This window comes from Macaca thibetana, chromosome 11, assembly GCF_024542745.1.
Source record: "Macaca thibetana thibetana isolate TM-01 chromosome 11, ASM2454274v1, whole genome shotgun sequence".
NCBI classification, from domain to species: Eukaryota; Metazoa; Chordata; class Mammalia; order Primates; family Cercopithecidae; genus Macaca; species Macaca thibetana.
In genome coordinates this window covers 115638414-115658616 of record NC_065588.1, presented here as the reverse complement: position 1 = coordinate 115658616, position 20203 = coordinate 115638414, and the positions used below count along the sequence as shown (strand labels likewise).

Genomic DNA, 20203 nt, shown 5'->3' with positions numbered 1-20203 from the left:
GATGGGGTTTCACCATGTTGGTCAGGCTGGTCTCAAACTCCTGACCTCAGGTGATCTGCCAAGAGACCTCAGGTGATCTGCCCATCTTGGCCTCCCAAAGTACTGGGATTACAGACATGAGCCACATCGCCCGGCCAGGAATCTCTTTATAGAGACTCCATTCTAAATCCTGGCCCAACCCTTGATTTGTGGGGAAATTTTTGAAAAAACTCAGGGCAACTGAAAGAAAAAAAAAAAAAAAACAGCAAAATCAACATTCTATTTAATGCCATGCAATTTATCTGTTCTTCAGTCCTGCTTCAGGCTGGAACCCTCTTCCCACCTATAGAGTTGTTTTGAAGTAAAAAAAATCTATTGAGCTGTGTGAGGAAAGTTGTAATCAGCAGGGGTTTTTTTCCCCTTCTTAAAGATTCCGATTTTTCTGTGTAAGTTCTATTTGTTCTTTGTGTAGGGGCCTCAGTAATAAAGAACTTCATTTTCTATCCTCGATGGCCATTTTGAATGTAGCTGGATATTCCTCACTGGAGTGTGTTTGTGGATGAGACCTCCCTGTTTGTCCCACAGCAGACACTGTCTTATTCTTATTCTTATTTGAGACAAGTCTCCTCTTGTTTCCCAGGCTGGAGTGCAATGGTCCGATCTCGGCTCACCGTAACCTCCACCTCCTGGGTTCAAGCAATTCTGCCTCAGCCTCCCAAGTAGCTGGGATTACAGGCATGCAACACCTCGCCCAGCTAATTTGTATTTTTAGTAGAGATGGGGTTTCTCCATGTTGGTCAGGCTGGTCTCGGACTCCTGACCTCAGGTGATCCACCCGTCTCAGCCTCCTAGAATGCTGGGATTATAGGCGTGAGCCACCACACCTGGCCAACACTGTCTTATTGAATCCTCACACCAACCCTATGAGGAATCTTTATTCCTGTTTTCCTGAAAAGGAAACCCAGTATCTGAGAGGTTAAGTCAATTATTCAAGGTCACAGAGATAGGAAGTAGGGGAGCTCAGCACCCTCCAATCCTTGATACCCTCCCCTACCCTTATCTAATCCAGGCATCAGCGAACTACAGCCTGCGGCTGGCTTTTGTATAGCACAGTTTTACTGGGCACAGTCACACCCATGTGCTTATTATTGTCTGTGAATGTTTTCCTGTTATAACAGCGAGTTTAGTAGTTATTTCAGAGGATGCACAGCCTGCATAGCCTAGAATGTTTACTATCTGGCCCTTTCCAGAAAAAGTTTACTAAGCCCTGAGCTAATTTACCAAGTCATTGACTTTGCTTCCTAGAGAGCTCTCCAATCTGTCTTCCCTCTGTTGTCTTCCCACCAGTATCATTCCCATGCTGCTGCAAGCCACCTGGACAACAGACAAGCCTCCGATGACCTCTCTCCTCCGTTCTTCTTTTCCTTGTCCGTTGTCCACATAGCGGACCCTTCCAAAATGTACACCCAATCCCATGACTCCATTGCCTAAAATGTTCCTTATTGTTTTTAGACTAAAGTCCAAAATCCTTGTTGGGAACTACACAGCTGTGTGATCTAGCTCCTGCCTTCAGTGTGATCTTGTGTTGCTCCCCTGTCCTGATCTTTATGGTCTAGCCAGTGAGCCTCCCTTAAGTGTCTTGCTCATTCTGACCACAGGGTCTTTGCACCCGCTGCTCTCTCTTCCTGGGTTGCTTTTGTGCTATCCTTTCACTTTCAATTTCTTAGCTGTGGCTTACCCTTTAACTCTTTGCTGGGATGCATTCCTTGGTCTCTCTAAGCCTGGCAGGCCGTCATATAAGGATGCACAGGTTGGACACTGCACATCTCTGGAGAGATATACTATTTGCATTTTAGTCTATGTGAATGGAATCTCTCTTTAATCGGTGAGTGAAAAAAAGGTGTGTCTAAGTCACCCAAATTGAGAAATTATTGAAGAATTGCTACACATCAGCACTGTGCTAAGCATTTTGCATTATCAATCTCATTTACTTCTTTCAACAAACAAATGAGATGGTTATTAAAAAATAACTGTCCTTTTTACAGAAGGAGAAATGGAAGGATAGATGAAGTTGTTCGAGGTTACACAATTGGTCAGTGGTCAGAACCAGGATGAGAACCCTGGTCTTCCTGCATTTAAAACTAGGTTTCAGGCCAGGTGTGGTGGCTCATGCCTGTAATCCCAGCACTTTGGGAGGCCGAGGCGGGTGGATCTCCTGAGGTCAGGAGTTAGAGACTGGCTTGGCCAACACGGTGAAATCTCGTCTGTTCCAAAAGGAAAAAAAATTAGCTGGATGTGGTGGTGCGTGCCTGTAATCCCAGCTACTTGGGAGGCTGAGGGAGGAGAATCGCTTGAACCCAGGAGGCAGGGGTTGCAGTTAGCCAAGATTGCACCACTCGGGCGCGGTGGCTCAAGCCTGTAATCCCAGCACTTTGGGAGGCCGAGACGGGTGGATCATGAGGTCAGGAGATCGAGACCATCCTGGCTAAAATGGTGAAACCCCGTCTCTACTAAAAAATACAAAAAAAAACTAGCCGGGTGAGGTGGTGGGCGCCTGTAGTCCCAGCTACTCGGGAGGCTGAGGCAGGAGAATGGCGTGGACCCAGGAGGCGGAGCTTGCAGTGAGCTGAGATCCGGCCACTGCACTCCAGCCTGGGAGACAGAGCGAGACTCCGTCTCAAAAAAAAAAAAAAAAAAAGATTGCACCACTGCACACCAGCCTGGGTGACAGAGTGAGGAACCATCTAAAAAAAAGCAAACCAGAGTGATAGTGCAGGGTTAGGAGGGGGCCTGGGAGAAGAGGTGAAGGGGGGGAACTGACATCCAGAAAAGAACCCACAAGCTGCTAAAGGACTGTATTATTGTTTTTTCCTGTGTGAGGTACAATGTAACCTTCTCCCTCTCTTCTATGAACCCTTCAATAAAATTCCCGTTATGGGCCAGGCACGGTGGCTCACGCCTGTAATCCCAGCGCTTTGGGAGGCCGAGGCAGGCGGATCACGAGGTCAGGAGATTGAGACCATCCTGGCTAACACGGTGAATCCCCGTCTCTACTAAATATATATATATAAAAATTAGCTGGGCGAGGTGGCGGGCGCCTGTAGTCCCAGCTACTGGGGAGGCTGAGGCAGGAGAATGGCATGAACCCGGGAGGCGGAGCTTGCAGTGAGCTGAGATCGCGCCATTGCACTCCAGCCTGGGCGACAGAGCAACAGAGCAAGGCTCTGTCTCAAAAAAAAAAAAAAAAAAAAAAAAAAAATCCCCATTATGTACTGGCACATACGGAGTGGGGATTGTGCTTTGAGGGGCTTGATGAGCCAGGCCCCAAGGTGGGCTGGGGGAGCAGAGGTGGACAAGGGATGGATTCAGGAGAAAAGAATGTGGAGTCGGAATCCCCTCTCCATGCACCGCACCTGTGTGACCCCAGGAAAGTCATCTCTTCTGTACCTTCAGGCTCTCACCTGGCACTGCCTAGTCTTCATGCAAAGGCCGTGAGGATGCTAAGAGGCCCGCTTGGCACACAGGGTTTTGTGATCCAAAACAAGCCAAAGAAATGTCACTATTACTCTCACTATACCAGGAGTACCTGTAGTTTATACACATTGAATCAATTATAAGCTATGAATGAAAAATATAACTTGCGTGAGATTACGAAGATGTTCCCCCCAAAATGCCTTAAGGGCTGAGTAAGACTACCAGTGACCCGATGGTCCGCAAAGGTAGCGATGCAGCGATATAACAGTAGGTGGCGCTAGATGCCATAGCTTTCAATCAAGTCCTGGTTTCTTTCAATCTGCTCCCTCTTCTCTCACTTGATTGAAATGGAAATTGGCTGCCAGCATCGGTGAGCCCCCAGCAGCCCTGGGACTGAGCTGGCATGCCAGCAGCTAATGTGTTATCCACCCAGTTAAAAAATTAATCAAATACATTAATCTCATAAGCTCTTTTGAAAGACTAGGTATGAGGGGCCAGCAGTCCAGCTGTCAGACCCTGGGAGCTAATGGGAATCTGTACTATGGGCGAGGGGCCGCTGTTCAAAGTCCTAGAGGAGCTTCAGGAAACAGGAGCCCCGGGATGTGACAACCGCTCTATTCTGTATCGCGAACCTTGCAAATGATGTGTCTGGAAATGTAGGAGGCTTGAGATGGCAAAGGGGCTCCAATCTGAGGGCCAGCTTCGATCTACCCATAAGTAGTCATTCTGTCTGGAGCGTCCTCCAGTCCAGACTTATCAGAAGAAATGTCTGGGATTGATTAGCGATGTCTGCCACAGACCCAGGAGGGAACAGCAGCATCAATGGTACCCCATTGCCATTCCTGCATGGGGGGCTTTACCTGCCTTTGCTCACTGAATCTTTGCAGCCGCTCCAAAAGTTGGTAGCGTTATTATTATTATCCCTATTTTCTGATTGAGAGACCTGAGACCCGGAGAAGTTAAATAACTTGCCAGAGGCCACCCAGTGAGTGAGTGAGGGCTAGAACCAGAAGTTCGAATGTATCCAGTTGGCCGCAGGGCTCCCTTTATTGCATATTACACCACAATCTACTTCCTTTCTTGGAAATGAAAAAATTTATTTGGCAATTCATCCTGGATAAATGAAACAAAGAGCGACCCAAGAAAGTATCCTTTCACATTGCCAATGTCCTGAGAAGAAGAATGTGTGTTGGTGGTTAAGTCCCCATGTGGCTTCCATCTGTTTTCTCTCTCCCTGGAAGAAGATAAAGTTGACATCTCTGCAACAATCAAGGGAACCCCCTGAAGGTCCAAAGAAACACAGCCTCCCATTGGCTAATAACTTTCAACCTCTTTTTTTTTTTATGTGAAGAGCAGAAGCAGAGCTGAGCTTAAGCCACTGGTGAAAGAGAAAAGAGCCAAGATTCAGAAGAGCTGGTCGGGGCTGGATGGGGCTTAACTCTTGGGCTGAGTTTTAGTGTGACACCAGGGATGCTGGGACATGAATTCTATGATGCTGTCCCCTGGGTGTAATATGCAATAAAGGGAGCCCTGCCAACTGGATACGTTGGAACTTCTGGTTCTAGCCCTCACTCACTCACTGGGTGGCCTCTGGCAAGTTATTTAACTTCTCCAGGTCTCAGGTCTCTGGGTGCCATTAGATGTCATTTACATGGATTACCTTCTGAGGCTCAGCGAGGGGCAAGAGCAGCTCACCTATTTCTTAAATATCTATTAGGAGCTAGACAATGTCTGAGGATATGGTGCTGAACAAGGGGCCATCCTTCCCTCAGGGATCTGGTGGTCTAGGAGGAGAGACTGAACTACAATGTAGGGAAGTGCAGGCACCAGACACAGTGTGGCGGCTGGCAGGGTTGTTGGCAGCGGTTCAGACTGTGCTGAACACAAAACTTGGAGGGAAGGGTGTGTCAGGGCTCGGAACATGAGACCCCGAAACATGGTGCCTTGGCATGCTAAGTATTTTGGATGGAAAGAGATGGGGAGGGGCTCAGAAACAAGGTCTCTCTGACTTTCTTTCCACCTCTCCTCTTTCTCCCCGAGAAGATCGTCGAAACTGGAATTTCTCACCCCCAAGGTGAGAACAAGCTCCTTCTGGTTTCTTCTGTCTGAAACACCTATAGGGCAGAAAAAGTAAAACCTTTCACCTCACCCATCACAAGGGTCTTGGATGACATCCCCATAACAAAAGACATATTAATGGGAGAAAAGCATAACAATTTTTTTTTTTTTTTTTTAAGATAGAGTCTCGCTCTGTCGCCCAGGCTGGAGTGCAGTGGCGTGATCTCAGCTCAGTGCAGCCTCCGCCTCCCAGGTTCAGAACATGAACGGGACTTCTCACCCCCAACATGGCTCATGGAAACTAGAACTTCGCTCTCCCAAAGCAAGCCATAAAGCCTAGAAAGGCTACTGTGTGGCCTCCTCCCTTCCACCCTGATGGTTCTATGTGACACGTTTCTGGTCCCATACCTGGGGGGAAAAATGTCTTACAGAGACACAGAAACGAATGTGAACAAACAGGCCTTCCCATGTGCAACTCCCCTTAGGTTTACTACCTTTAGATCACACCCCTTTTTGTCCAATCATGTTTCTCTACCACTATCCACTCTTCTCATCAGACTTAGCATAAAAACACAATTTTCCCTAGGTCTTTGGGTCTCCATTTCTGAAGGCTCCCATGTTACGTAAAACTTTGGTTAAAAAAATAAATTTGGCTGGGCGCAGTGGCTCACGCCTGCAATCCCAGCACTTTGGGAGGCTGAGGTGGGCGGATCACTTGAGGCCAGCCTGGCCAACATGGCAAAACCCTGTCTCTATTAAAAAAGTACAAAAATTAGCTGAGCGTAGTGGAGTGACGTGCACCTGTAGTCCCAGCTACTCGGGAGACTAGGCAGGAGAATCACTTGAACCCAGGAGGCGGAGGCTGCCGTGAGTCGAGATCATGCCACTGCGCTCCAGCCTGAACGACAGAGTGAGACTCTGTCTTGAAAAAAATTGTTATGCTTTTCTCTGATTAATAGGTATTTTGTTATGGGGATGTCATCTAAGACCCTTGTGATTGGTGAGGTAAAGGGTTTTACTTTTTCTGCCCTATAGGTGTTTCAGACAGAAGGAACCGGAAGGAGCTGGAATGGTTGGAATGCAGAGTATGGGATGTGTGTGTTTGTGTGTGTGTTTTGGGGTGTGGTGATGAAGGTTTTCCTGATGTCACCAGGCAGGAGAGAACATTCCTGGAGCTGGTAATGGTGCTGAGAAGCCATTTCAGGAAAATCAACTTAGGGGTGAGGGCCCAGTGAATAAATGAAGATGAAACATTGCGTTTTCTGTTGTTGCATTTTTTATTACTTTAGTTTTTTTTTAAAGCAAGTAGTATTTTCAAATGGTTTAAAAACCATATCAAAAGGTACATCACTTTTTAAAATGTATTACTTCCATCTTGTCCTCAAACCATTCATTTCTCTGCCTGGAAATGACTAGTGTTATCGAGTTCTTGTGTATCCTTCCAGAGAGATTTGGAAACACACACACACACACTCACCTACACACACACATTCTTTCCAACACTAGCATCTACCTTTCACACAAATACACGTGGCAGCATTGTTTGTGCCCTGATTTCCCCTCACATAACAATGTATCTTGGAGAGTGTCGGTATCGAGTATCGTGGGACTATAGGGAGGCTGGAGCAGGTGGATGCCAAACTCTTGAGTCTTTGGAGCTGAATCTGGGAACAAGAATGGTGGCTAAGAGCCTATCATTAATGCATGGATTGGAACTGTGAGAAGAGGATGGAATTGGAAGTTAAGGTAAGGAGTGTTGAATTAGCTGTCAGAGAGGGAGGTGGGGAAAGGGGGCAGAGAGAGAGAAAGAATGAGGAGACACACAGAGAGAGGCAGGCAGACAGGGACAGAAAGAGACAGAGAGGGGGGGCCATGGAAGGAGGAGGGGAGAAGAGGATACTAAGATTATGAAGATTAGAAGGCCAAAGACTGACACACGGGAAAATTGTCAAGGAACACAGAGGACCAAGAAGATACAGAAAAGCCTGCCTGTTTCTGTGAATAAAGTTTTATTAGAACACAAGAAAATGGATATTGAGTGAAATCACAGTCTTCTATGTTTGCAAAATGTCAAATCATTTATCTTTTTGCATTTCTTAATTGTTTGTTGGTGTGAGGGCTGCAGCACATTTTGGGGACAATAAAGATGTCATTCGTTAAGGGCTTGCTGCTGCCTGGTGGCTGCAATGCCTCCTCTTCTTCACTGCAAGGGAGACCTTCAGTAGATAACCAGGCAACTTTCCAAGGTGTTATTGAAGTTCTTTTAGGCTGTCACAACTTGCTGGGGTGGGGGAGGGTGCATCTAGTAAGTAGATGCCCATGATGCTGCTAAACATCCTACAACGTATGGGACAGTCCTTCCCCCACAAAGCTGTATCAGCTCCAAATTGTCAGGAGTGCTGAGGTTGAGCAACACTGTTGCCAAGACAAGTGCTCTGTTTTTATTTCTCCTGGAGATCCTGGGGCACCCAGCACCTAGGTTGGTGAGGATCAGGATCTAGGTTTTACTTTCCCTTATACCGGAGTCTGTGGTAGGCCGCCTCTAAGATACCTGCCAGGATCCCCACCTCCTGGTACTCATACCCTTGTGTAATCCCCTCCCCTGGAGGTTGGGCTGAGCCCAGTAACTCACTTCTAATGACTAGAATATGGCAAAAGTGATGCAATGTCCCTTCTGAGATGAGGTTACAGGATAAACATGGCTTCTGTCTTGGGCACCTGCCCTTGATCTGGGTAAAAAACAGCTTCCAAGTTGTGAGCTTCTGTTTGGGAGAGGTCCACCATCATTGCGGTTCTCGCTATTACTTTCAAATGGCAGAAACCACAATTACGTTTGCGCCAACCTAATACATCTCTACCCTACAGCCAGAAAGCACTTGATACCAGCCAGTAGCCAAGTGTGTGAGCTCAGGAGTGAGCCGTCTCCCTGTTGAGTCTTGAAATAACTGTAGGCCCAGCTGCCATCTTCACTGTGGCCTCAGGAGATCCTGAACCAGAGGCTCCCAGTTAAGCTGTGCCTAGATTCCCGACCCACAGAGATTATGAGATAATCAATGTTTGTTGCCTTAAGCTGCTAAGGTTTAGAGTAATTTGTCACATGGAAATATGTAACTGAAATACAGCTATACAGTAATAAACTCCCCACAAGAAACAGTTGATGATTTGGGTTACATAAACTCATTTACTTTCTCTTTAGGGGCTAGTCACAAAATTAATAGCACTTCTTTCACTGTATCAGTCTCCCCTATTGGCAAGAAAAATGCATTGGTCTGTTTCAGGGTGTGAGCTATTACCTGGCTCCCGTATGCATTTAAAAACACCTTTTCATTTTTAATAAAATAAAGCATAGAAAACCTTTTTATTTTTAATTTAATTTAATTTTTTGTCCATGGCCTGGGCATGACTTGGTTGTAAACAAGATCATTCCATAACTGAACTACCACAGGAGACAGTAGATTGTAGTACTGAAAAGCACAGACTTTAGATTCAGACAGATTTGGTTTTAAATCCCAGCTCTGCCATTTGCTAACTGTTAGTTTGGGCAAGACCATAAGAAATACACCTTCTCAAGTGCCCATTGTATAGGTTAAAAAAAAATCACTACCAAGGCATGGAGGGGCAGAGTGACTGCATATAACTACAGAGTCAGGAAATGAACCCAGTGGTGATCATTAAGTAAAACAACTACGGGGTCGTTTGCAAAGTAAGCAAGTAGAAGAACAATCTGGGGCTTTCTTAATTGGTACATACGCATGCATGTGTGCTTGGATAGATACAACATGTTTTTAGTAATTAATTAATTTATTTTTGAGACAGGGTCTTGCTCTGTCACCCAGACTGGAGCGCAGTGGCACGATCATGGCTCACTGCAGTCTCGAGCTCTTGGGCTCAAGTGATCCTCCTTCCTGAGCCTCCCAAGTAGCTGGGACCAAGGCATGTGCCACCATGCCTGGCTAATTAAATTTTTTTCTTTCTTTTTTGTAGAGGTGAGTTGTCCCTATATTGCCGAGGCTAGTGTTGAACTCCTAGCCTCAAGTAATCATCCTGCCTTGGCTTCCCAAAGTGCTGGGATTATAGGTGTGAGCCACAGTGCCTGACCACATACATCATCTTATAATTTTAATTTTCCCACTGAACTTGGTCACCTGGCTTCTGGTGTTGTCATGCTCCACTTACGTACACACACCCCACCTGGATGGGACATTCATGCCAAGGGCAGTCAGAATGTACCCCTCTATGGCCCTGGATGTCCCCTCGGTGTTCTCTGCTCACCCCACTGGCATCATGGTGACTGTTCTGGCACCTGTCATGATGAGAAGATACTTGTCCTCAGCTGTCCTTAAAGTGGTATTTCCAGCCAGTGTGTTATGAACATTGAATGCTATAAAGACTCACTGCTGATGAAGGAGCTCTATAAACATGAAACCAAAATGCAACCGTGATGCCTGTCACCATCTCTCAGTCCCTGGAGGAAGTATAGAAACTCTAGTGTATTGTATCCTCTGGTGCTCTGGCTTCAGCCTGAGGATCAATGGGGGTATGTAGGTAAGTGGGTGAGGCTGGAGCACCAAGACTTGGCTTATATTTATGAAGTAAAAAGAAAACCAAGCCGCTCCAATTTAAAACCTTTTTTTTTTTTTTTGCTATATTGAGCTTACCTTTTTATTACGTTTTGTATTCGTATTTTAAACATATTCAAAACCACTGATTTAAGCAGCTATTCCTCTTACATTAAATTCTGTGTTTTCTCTCTCCTCCTCTGGATTCTAGCACTGCAATGTGTGCGAGGAGTATGACCTTGTCACGTTGTGTTTTTGGTTTCAGGCACAATGCCAAACGAAGAGTGGCTTCTTGGCAGTTATTTGTTCAGTGAGTGGATGAAGGGATGAAAATAAAACTTCAATATGTGTTGATTTTTCAACTTTTAGAAAACTCAGAGACAAAGCCTGGGAAACTGAATTATGGATATGGCATGTGAATGCTATTGATCTTGACAATGTAAAAATAGTAGTAAAGACGCAAGGAGAGCTGATGAGACCCTCATCTCTTCCACAAAGGAAGGAGTCAAAGACACTCTGTAGGGTGGATGAGGCAAGAAGCACAAATGTATCATCTCTCTCTCTCTCTCTCTTTCTATATATGTGTGTGTGTGTGTGTATATATATAGAGATGCGTGTATATGTGTGTGTGTGTATATATAGAGATGCGTGTATATATGTGTATGTGTGTGTGTATACATATGTATATATATTGTGTTTGTTTTGAGACAGTTTCCCTCTTGTTGCCCAGGTTGGAGTGCAATGGCACAATCTCTGCTCACCACAATCTCCACCTCCCCGGTTCAAGTGATTCTCCTGCCTCAGCCTCCTGAGTAGTTGGGATTACAGGCATGTGCCACCACTCCCAGCTAATTTTGTATTTTTAGTAGAGATGGAGTTTCTCCATGTTGATCAGGCTGGTCTTGAACTCCCAATCTCAGTTGATCTGCCCAGCTTGGCCCCCCAAAGTGCTGGGATTACAGGCGTGAGCCACCACACCTGGCCTCATCTGTATTTTTAAATTACAGAATTAACCACTAGGGGAGCTAAAGGTAAGGCTACTTTTGGAGGGATGGGAGTTGGGGTGGGGAGTGGTGTGGGGATGCAGGAACTAGATCCTCATCTTTCGCAGCAGAAAATTATTCAAATCTTAAATGCATAAACTAAGAAACACAGGTAACATATAATTTAGAGGCACAGGTCATTGGAAGAAGTAGCAAAAAGTGTTAGACATGGCTGCCCTGAGGTATGCCATCAAGGATGAGAAGAGGGCAGGGAAGAGAGACTCCTGCTTTACAGTAGAAGATTTTTGATGATATATGTATATTTTAAAATCTGTGTATGTTTTACATTAATTTTCTAAAAACTAAGAGAGTTTGATAGCCCTAGTTGGCATTAAAATACAGAGCCCTACTTTGTTCCTGCGAAAATCAACAAGCACAACAAGCCTTGTCATATCCATGCTCATTTCAGAGTCAAGACAAAATTAATTTGGAAAAGAAAATACAGCCGGGGAACAGAGTTAGCAACCTCAGGAAATTCAGGGAAATGTAATTGAGTAAGAATTATCTCCTTAATTACTTCTGACCAAATCAATAACAACGCTGGATGAGAAACCACAGTTGCCACCAATGAGGATCAAGTCTCTGAGAAACTAATTGGGGTTCAGGCTTGTTTGAAAAGCAAAATACTTTCCTCTTCATCGTTAGCAAACACGGTTCCTGGGGGTGTGCACGGAGACAGAAGACTGCAGTTTGCAGCCTGGGGTGGAGAAATGAGCTGAACTTGCTTATTATTTTCAAACGTGAAAGCCTGAATAGAGGAGCCCCTTTCTCCAAAGAGGTGCAGGCGTGGATGCCCTTGATGATGTCAAATGCTCATTTTCATGCTTTCCTGGGGCTAATCAGAGACCCAAGCAGGTTCATCATGCAAATTAGAAGGAGGTGAGCCAAACGCCACAAAGGTAAGTGAGGGAGCAGTTTTGTTTGCAGAGCACAAGCTTTTTGTGGGAACTGCAAAGATTTCTTTCAAACCATCTCCATGTGCCTTTGGGGAGGGAGAGGTGAGGATCTTTGTCTCTAAGGGGCACTGCTGGGCACAACCTTCTAGATCTCTTATTGTTCTGGAGCTGGGTTAAGATCTTACCTAGAGCTGAGATTCAAGAGTGCCCTATCTGCCTAACCTCCAAGAGCCCTCCCTGTCCTCATCCCTGTTGGGGTCTCTTGGCAACTAACCAGGACCTTCTCAAGTCTGGCTCATACTTGGTGCCTTGCTCCTTGCTCTTCTGACCTGTGGACTTGTCAATAAATCATCCTCAGTGTCCAGATATTTCCCCATTCAGAAAGGTCTTCCTGATCCCCTCTGGGGGTCCCAGCTAAGAGCTAGGAAACACACACCCACCCCAAAACTCCCTCTCAGAGTCTCACTGATGGCAGGGTGGTGAGGGGGAGGTAGGCAGACAATAAAGCAGTTACGATACCATATGATGTAGCTGTGGTGGGAGTGAGGGAGCTGGGGGTGTGAGCGCACAACTGACCCAGCAAGGGTAGAGGGACAGTCAGAAGGATAAACAAAATGACTTTTTTTTTGGAGACAGAATCTTACTCTGTCATCCAGCCTGGAGTGCAGTGGGGTGATCTCGGCTCACTGCAACCTCAGCCTCCCAGGTTCAAGTGACTCTCCTGCCTCAGCCTCCCAAGTTGCTGATATTACAGGCATGTGCAACCATGCCCAGCTAACTTTTTTGTAGTTTTAGTAGAGACGGAGTTTCGCCATGTTGGCCAGGCTGTTCTCGAACTCCTGACCTCAAGTGATCTGCCTACCTCGGCCTCCCAAAGTGCTGGGATTCTAGGCATGAGCCACCATGCCCGGCCTAAACGAAATGACTTTTCGTTTACATTTCTGAAGGATGAGGAATGATTAGTATGTGAGGTGATGGATATGTTAATTAGCTTGATTCAATCATCCCCCAATGTATACATACATCAAAACATCATGTTGTATGCCATAAATATATACAATTTTTCATTTTTCAGTTGAAAAAATAAATAAAAGAAGAGGAAGGAGGAAGATGTGCCAGGCAGAGGGGATAGCATTTGCAAAGATTGGGATGGAGGTGAGTGAGAGCTTGATAGTGAAGGTGGCTCAGTCCAGCTGGAGCATCCCAATAGGGTTGGTGGAGGGGAGGGGTGAGGAACCAGGGAGCTGCAGGAAGGGCCAAATCATGAATGTGACAACAGCTGGCATCTGGGATTTTATGCTGAGGGCACAGGGGGAAGATGGGCTGAGGGGACTGATCATGGCTGCTGGGACTCTCCCCAGGCCACTGTGATTGGGAGTGGAACACCAATTTGTAGCTGTGTGATTAAAGCCCAATGTTATGCTCTTAGACTCCAAGCCCAGGAAATTTGCAACTTGGTGATTAAAGCTCTACGTTATGCTCTTAGACTCCAAGCCCAGGAAATCTGCAGACTGGCAGCTAGACTGTACTAGTCTCCTCCAAGGCATAGACATGCCAATCAACTCCCCAGGGGAGCCTTCCTATCTCACCTTCCATCCATGTGGCTTCAGAGGTGAACACTGGATGCAGGCCCAGTCAGTCAGAATATTCCACCTCCCTGGCTTCAGGGAGGATCTTAGTTTTTTATGAGTCTGAGACCCAAAGAAAGACCAAAGTATTTAGTCTCAGGCCATTTGCTGCTGCTCTTGGGAAAGAGAAGGTCTCTTTCAGCTGGGGTTGCTCCCATGGAAGAATGTCAGCCTAGAGCTCTTGGTGACTATCTTGGCCATCAACTTGGTAAAGCCTGTCTGAGAATGAAGGCAACACAGGAGAAAGAAGAGTATGTATCTGGAGATAATGTTTGAAGATAGTTTTCTCTTTTGTGTAGGCCACATTGAATTGGGGTTTTCTATCATTTGCGACTAGCAGGATCTTGATTTGACCATAATTTTGTTAGCATATTGCAAATATTTTTGTCGAGATAACCCCAAACTACACCCCTGGAGAGTTACACTAGTTCCCTGTGGCTAAACCAAAATCCATGGGAGATCTTTCGTCTAAAAATTATCGGAGATCATCAGCATTGAGAGATTACCCAACATGACACCTCCATCACATGACAGACACACTAAAAACAGCTGCCATTTACCTACTAAGTGTCTTACTAGGTGCATACTATGTGCTACCCACTTAGTTTTACACATGTTAATTCCATTTACCCTTGTAATATATTTTGTGGGATAGGGCTGCCATTATCTCTGTTTTACAGAAGAGAAAACAGAGGTCCAGAGAGGTTAATTTCCAGAGTTACATGACAGAGTAAGGAACAGAGGTGGGGTTCAAACACAAACTGCACTTTGGCTCTAAAGCTTGTACTCTCTCTGCTTCACCAACAGATGTGCAATCCAAGACTCAGAGAAGCTGGAGAATTTTCCTAATGTCACACAGCAAAGGAATGGAAGAATACACGATCCTCTCCTCCCAACATGTCACCCAGCAGGTGCAATAAGTCAAAGGGCAGGGTATGGGATTTGGAGTTATACAGACCTGAGTTCACCAGCCAGGTCTTTGGCAGATAAGATTACTCTTTGAGCCTCAGTTTCCCTGTGTGCAAGGTGAGAATAATCACAGAGCCTACTTCATAGGCCTATGATGGAGAATCAACGAGGTGATGTGTGTATAAAGTTCTCAGGACAGAGCCAGGTTTATGGGGGCTCTCAATAAATGTTAATGGTGAATGTAATTGTTACAATTAATAAACTGTGCTGTTAATGAAGGTATAAAATGCAGGTGATCTGCCACATGACCACACGCTAGTTGCTGAATTACAGCGGCCATTGGTCCCACTGGTAAAATAGGGTTATTATCTGCCTTTTGCTCATGACACCAGGGCGTTACAAGAATTAATTAGCAGCTTTACAATGTGCTGTGCGCTTTGAAGCTTTATAAACAGAGAAATGTGATGGTTGAATATTTATATGATATCCATTATTGAGGATACTTGAATTGCTTTACTGATGTTAAAATAAATTCAACCTTCCAAAAGTGGATAAATCTATCTGAGTCAAACAAACGAAGACTGAGCTTTTATTATCTGCCAACATCTTAGAAACCCACAACAACTGGACATCTGGACATCCATAGGCTGACCTCAATGCCCGTGTCTTGAATGTAGAAAGAGATGCTGAGATTGTGGGGCTGTCTCTTTCTCTAGATCTGAGCTCCTTCGGGGCTAAGATTACGTCTTGTCTTGCAATAGATCCACAGCCTTGAGTATAGGATTTGATATGCGGCAAGTGCTGGATAAATGCTTGATGAATGAAAGGATGGATGGATGGACAGATGGATGGACAGTTGGATGGATGAATGGGATCCTGAATCTCTTGTTGGTAGGAGATTAGATGGGTCTGGTCTCAAATGCTTGTGCCAAAGTAGATGGGGAGTCACATCAGGTATTGGGAGAGAAAACCACTCAGACAGTGTGATAAATTGGAAGGACACTTGGCATTACACAGACCTGGGTAACCAGCTCTGTGACCATGGGCCTTGGACCAAGACCCTCTTTCTTCATCTGAGAATGTTGATAGTGTCTTTGACCCAAAAGTAACAGGAAACTCCACTCACTCTTGCTTACACATAAGGAAATTTATTACTCCATGTAAGAAGAAGTACAGAGTAGGATTTGGGATTTCAGGGTTGACTTTGAAGGTCTGTCATGTCACTGAGCTCTGCACAGAGTCAATTGCCCACAGAATTAGCCTCATCCTTAGACATCTTCCCCTCATGGTTGTAAAGTGGCTTCTGGCAGCAACCAGGGTCAAGGCTTCTTTCCCCTACCCATTGGCCCAAAGGGGCTCCGGGATGCCCATCATTTGAACCAGTTGTTGGCTAAGCGAATAAGACAGCTATGACCGGCCAAGACCAGTGCTGCTCAAGCTGTGGTCCATGAACCAATGCCAGTAGCATCACTTGGGAGCTTATTACACCTGCAAATTCATGGACTACATTCTGATCAGGTGAATTAGAACCTCTGGTGTGGACCAAGGAATCTCCACTTTCAGGCATTCCTATGGCTGTTAAAGTCTGAGAACCACTGGATTAAACTCAACTTGGAGGGGAGAGACAACTACAAAATGTGAGTGATAATGCCAACTTTAGAGGGTTGCTAAGAAAACAAATAATATCACATATGTAAAAGACTATCACACAGTAGGTGCTTAATACATTTTGGTTTCCTTCATTTCTTTCCCCTTTCAGCGATATTGAAATATTTACTCTTCTCCACCAATCATCCTCCTCCACCCAGTGCTAAATATCCTCATGCTGCTCTGAACTATGGAAACCAACCTGTAGGCTAATTTATACTAAGGTGGGAGTGACACATGGCATCGCTAGCTTAGTAGCATTTTCACCTTGAAAATGGAGAGCATGGAGTGCACGATACTTAATCTAAAAGGGTGCTTGGCAAATGGTATAATCTTAGGCAAGTAGCAAGTTTTGGTGTGTAGGGGTATGTTTTAGTGTGGACTATGCTGCTCCATCCTCAGATCATACCCCATAGGTAATTTCCTACTCTGGCCACACTGAAGGGACCAGTTGGCTAAGCTGGATGCCCGGTGGCAGCCACATGAACACAGGGTGCAATGTGGGAGGGCTGAGGTTAGCCAGGCTGATGGCATCACCTACATCCTTCCCTTCCCCTGTCTTCAGAGCCCTGTTGGGGACTGTTAGGGAGAACATAGCCCCTCTTGAGGCTTTGATCTTTGGCTCTGCAAGTTCCAGATTCCCTTTGAAGTATAATTATAATTAAAAGGAAAATCCCAAGCAGACACCAGATGAGGTCTGCACCCGACAGGCGCTGTTGGCAGAGTTTCCTAAGTCAACAGCTGGCTCTGCATGTCAGGCTCAAAGGAAAAAAATGAAATTGGCCACTCATTTGAAGGAACTTTATTCTGAATGAGCTGGAACTGTAAAGGTCCCTTAATCCCTGGAGAAAAGAACAGATGGGAGGGCAAGGGAAATGTTGGCAGTGAGAAGAAGATTAATTAAGTTGGATCCCAGTTCCCTGTTTCAGCAGGAGGATGCCCATCTGGGTCCTGGGTGCATCTCCTTTTAAGCACCCCATGAACTAAGAGGGTGACCCCAGTTTGTCATGCAGGCTTCCAGAGCTGGTTCTTTATCCTAAGCTAGGATAAATGAAGACTTCTTCTTTGGGATCAAGATAAATTGGGGCCTCTTGAATTGAAATATTCATAATCCTCTGCCCTTCATCCTCTATTTTTTTCTTAATAGTTTTTGTTTGTTTGAAAAACTTCCTTTGGCATTGCATGGCCCTAAATTGCAGGTCAGCGTCATCACTGTGTGACTCTGGGCAAGTTAGAACCTCCCCATGCATCAATTTCCTCATCTGTAGAAAGGAGACATTCATAATATTGCCTTTCTTTTTAGAGGTATGAGAATTATAGCTAAGGAATTCTAGGTACCCCGCATAGTACCTGGCATTTAGTGTGTGCTTAATAAATGCTGTCTATTAAGACAATTATGGGCTCTGCCAATAAGCTTCTCAGCTCTTGAAGGCCTAAACTAAACCTTCCTACAAAGAGTCAGTATGAATTAAACAATCTTAAGACTATAAAGGGATCCTCAAGACAGATTATCTAATTGTAAAATGCTAGTTTCACCACTTAATAGTGTCCATGACCACTTTTATCAGTGAAAAGGAAAAGTGAGCAATTTGATTTTTTTTAAAGGAATGGAGTCTTGCTCTGCTGCCCAGGCTGGAGGGCAGTGGTGCCATCACAGCTCACTGCAGCCTGGAACTCCTGGGCTCAAGTGATCCTCCTGCCTCAGTATCTTGAGTAGCTAGGACCACAGGCACACACCAGACCCCTGGCTAATTATTTAAATTTTTTTGTGGAGACTGGGTCTCGCTATATTGCTTAGGCTGGTCTTAAACTCTTGGCCTCAAGTGATCCTCCTGCCTCGGCCTCTCAAAGTGCTGGGATTACAGGAATGAGCCCCCGTGCCTGGCCCAATTTGATCTTTGAGGTCCCTTCTAATGGGACTCACTGTGTCATTATGACCCCCTTCTTTCTGGGAAAGGGCCCATGCAAAGTCCTTGGTATGACAGTGGGTCACTGTTCCACTGCTGCATCCATGACCCATTTCCCCTCTGTGGGGCTGGCTTTCCAGCTGGTCTCCTAGGTTCCCACTACCACTCTCACCTCTACACAATCTGGAGTGGGTTGAATAGTGTCCCTCTGAAACTCACATCCACCCAGAATGGGACCTTATATATTACCTTTGCAGATGTAATTAGTCAAGAAAAGTCATACTAAATTAGGCCCTAAGTCAGATGGCTGGTGTCTTTACAAGAAAAGGAGAGGATAAGGCCAGGTGCAGTGGCTCACGCTTGTAGTCCCAGCATTTTAGGAGGCTGAAGCGGGTGAATCACTTGAGGTCAGTAGTTCGAGACCAGCCTGGCCAGCATGGTAAGACCCAGTCTCTACTAAAAATACAAAAATTAGCCAGGCGAGGTGGTGGGCGCCTGTAATCCCAGCTACTCGGGAGGCTGAGGCAGGAGAATCGCTTGAACCCAGGAGGCAGAGGTTGCAGTGAGCTGAGATCGAGCCACTGTACTCCAGCCTGGGCAACAGAGCGAGACTCCGTCTCAAAAACAAAAATAGAAAAGGACACATGTTGAAGGAGAATGCCATGTGGAGATGGAAGTGGAGACTGGAGTGATGAGGCTACAAGCCAAGAAACACCAAGAATTGCAGGAGCCACCAGAAGCTGGGAGAGAGGCATGGAACATGAGAGCTTCCAGAAGGAACAAACCCTGCTGACATCTTGGTTTTGGACTTCTTACCTCTTAGCTGGGAGAGAAGAAATATCTGTTGTTTTGAGCTACCCATTTGTGATCACTGGTTATGGCAGCCCTAAAAACTAATATACCATCTTTCTATAGAATGAAACTCATTACCATGCTGATATGGTTTGGGTCTTTCTCCCTGCCCAAATTTCATGTCAAATTGTAATCCTCAATGTTGGTGGGTCCTAGTGAGAGGTGATTAGTTCATGGGGGCAGATTTCCCCTTTGGTGCCTTTCTTGTGATACTGAGTTACCACAAGATCTGGTCGTTTAAAAGTGTGTGGCACTTCCCCTCTTTCTCTCCCTTCCCCCTTTGGTAAGACAGGCCTGCTTTCCCTTTGCCAGAAGCCAGCATCATGCTTCCTGTACAGCCTGTGGAACTGTGAGCCAGTTAAACCTCCTTTCTTTATAGATTACCCAGTCTCAGGTATTTCTTTATAGTGGTGCAAGAATTCTCTGATACACATGCTCTTGCTCAAGACCCTTCAGTGGCTTCCATGGATCACAAAGCAAAGCCTCAATTCTTCAGGGTGTTCTATAGAGTCATTCATGACTTTGCATCTGTTGGTTGCACCTCTGCCGACACACACTTTTTTCTGCAGCTACTCTGAATACGTCTGAAACACTCTGAGCTCCTGGAAACACGTTATACCTTCTGTAGGCAATGCTGTTTCTCTCTTCTCTCACTTGGAAAACTACTCATCCTTCAAGACCCAACTTAAATATCATCACCATTATGAAGCCTTCCTAAGCACCCCCTTCTTCAATTCTCCCTCCACTGGCTGAGTTAGTCATGCTTCTCTGTGTTTCCAGAGCATATATTGATCAAGTCTCTCTTCTTGGAACACTGAGCTCATGCACTAAAGTTACTTGTTTTATGCATCTGCCTCTATTCAGGTAGGGGTCTGATCCTGAGATCAGAGCTGGTTTTGTCTTTGTAAGGGATCAATGAGTGTTTGTTGCTTGACTAAATGAAAGTTGGAGGGAAATGACATTATTTAACAGGAGATGCAACAGCTGGAAGGTGGCAAGGACAAAAAGGACATGAAAGACAAAGATATTCAATTTTCCTATTCAGTCTTGGGGACACCAGTTGCCCATATGGTCATGCATGCCATGCCTCGGTCACCCATGAGGATTACTGTTTTCTATATATTCAGGGGGATATTCATTCTGGGAGTAACTAGAAAGTTCAACTGTGCTTTTAGGGGATGCCTGGGGGGCAATGAGAGGTCTCCTTTGGCTTTGCCGGAAGCATGGTGTCCCTGCCTGGACTACCACGTG

At 45.5% G+C, this 20203-nt stretch overlaps 1 protein-coding gene and 1 long non-coding RNA gene across 5 annotated transcripts in view; one reads left to right on the top strand and one right to left on the bottom strand.

Annotated features, from left to right (window-relative positions):
* CCDC60 (coiled-coil domain containing 60) overlaps positions 1-20203 on the bottom strand; it is a 205078-nt gene that overhangs the window by 127192 nt on the left and 57683 nt on the right. The window lies entirely within an intron of this gene.
* LOC126930721 (uncharacterized) overlaps positions 1-20203 on the top strand; it is a 213844-nt gene that overhangs the window by 186828 nt on the left and 6813 nt on the right. The window contains exons 3-6 of one of the 3 annotated variants that reach the window (XR_007717655.1): positions 10801-11101; positions 11759-11992; positions 13085-13164; positions 14445-14548. This is a non-coding gene — a long non-coding RNA (uncharacterized LOC126930721). Of the gene's footprint in view, positions 1-10800; positions 11102-11758; positions 12013-13084; positions 13165-14444; positions 14549-20203 lie in introns of all 3 variants that reach the window. The other 2 variants (XR_007717657.1, XR_007717658.1) reach the window with 2 other exon arrangements.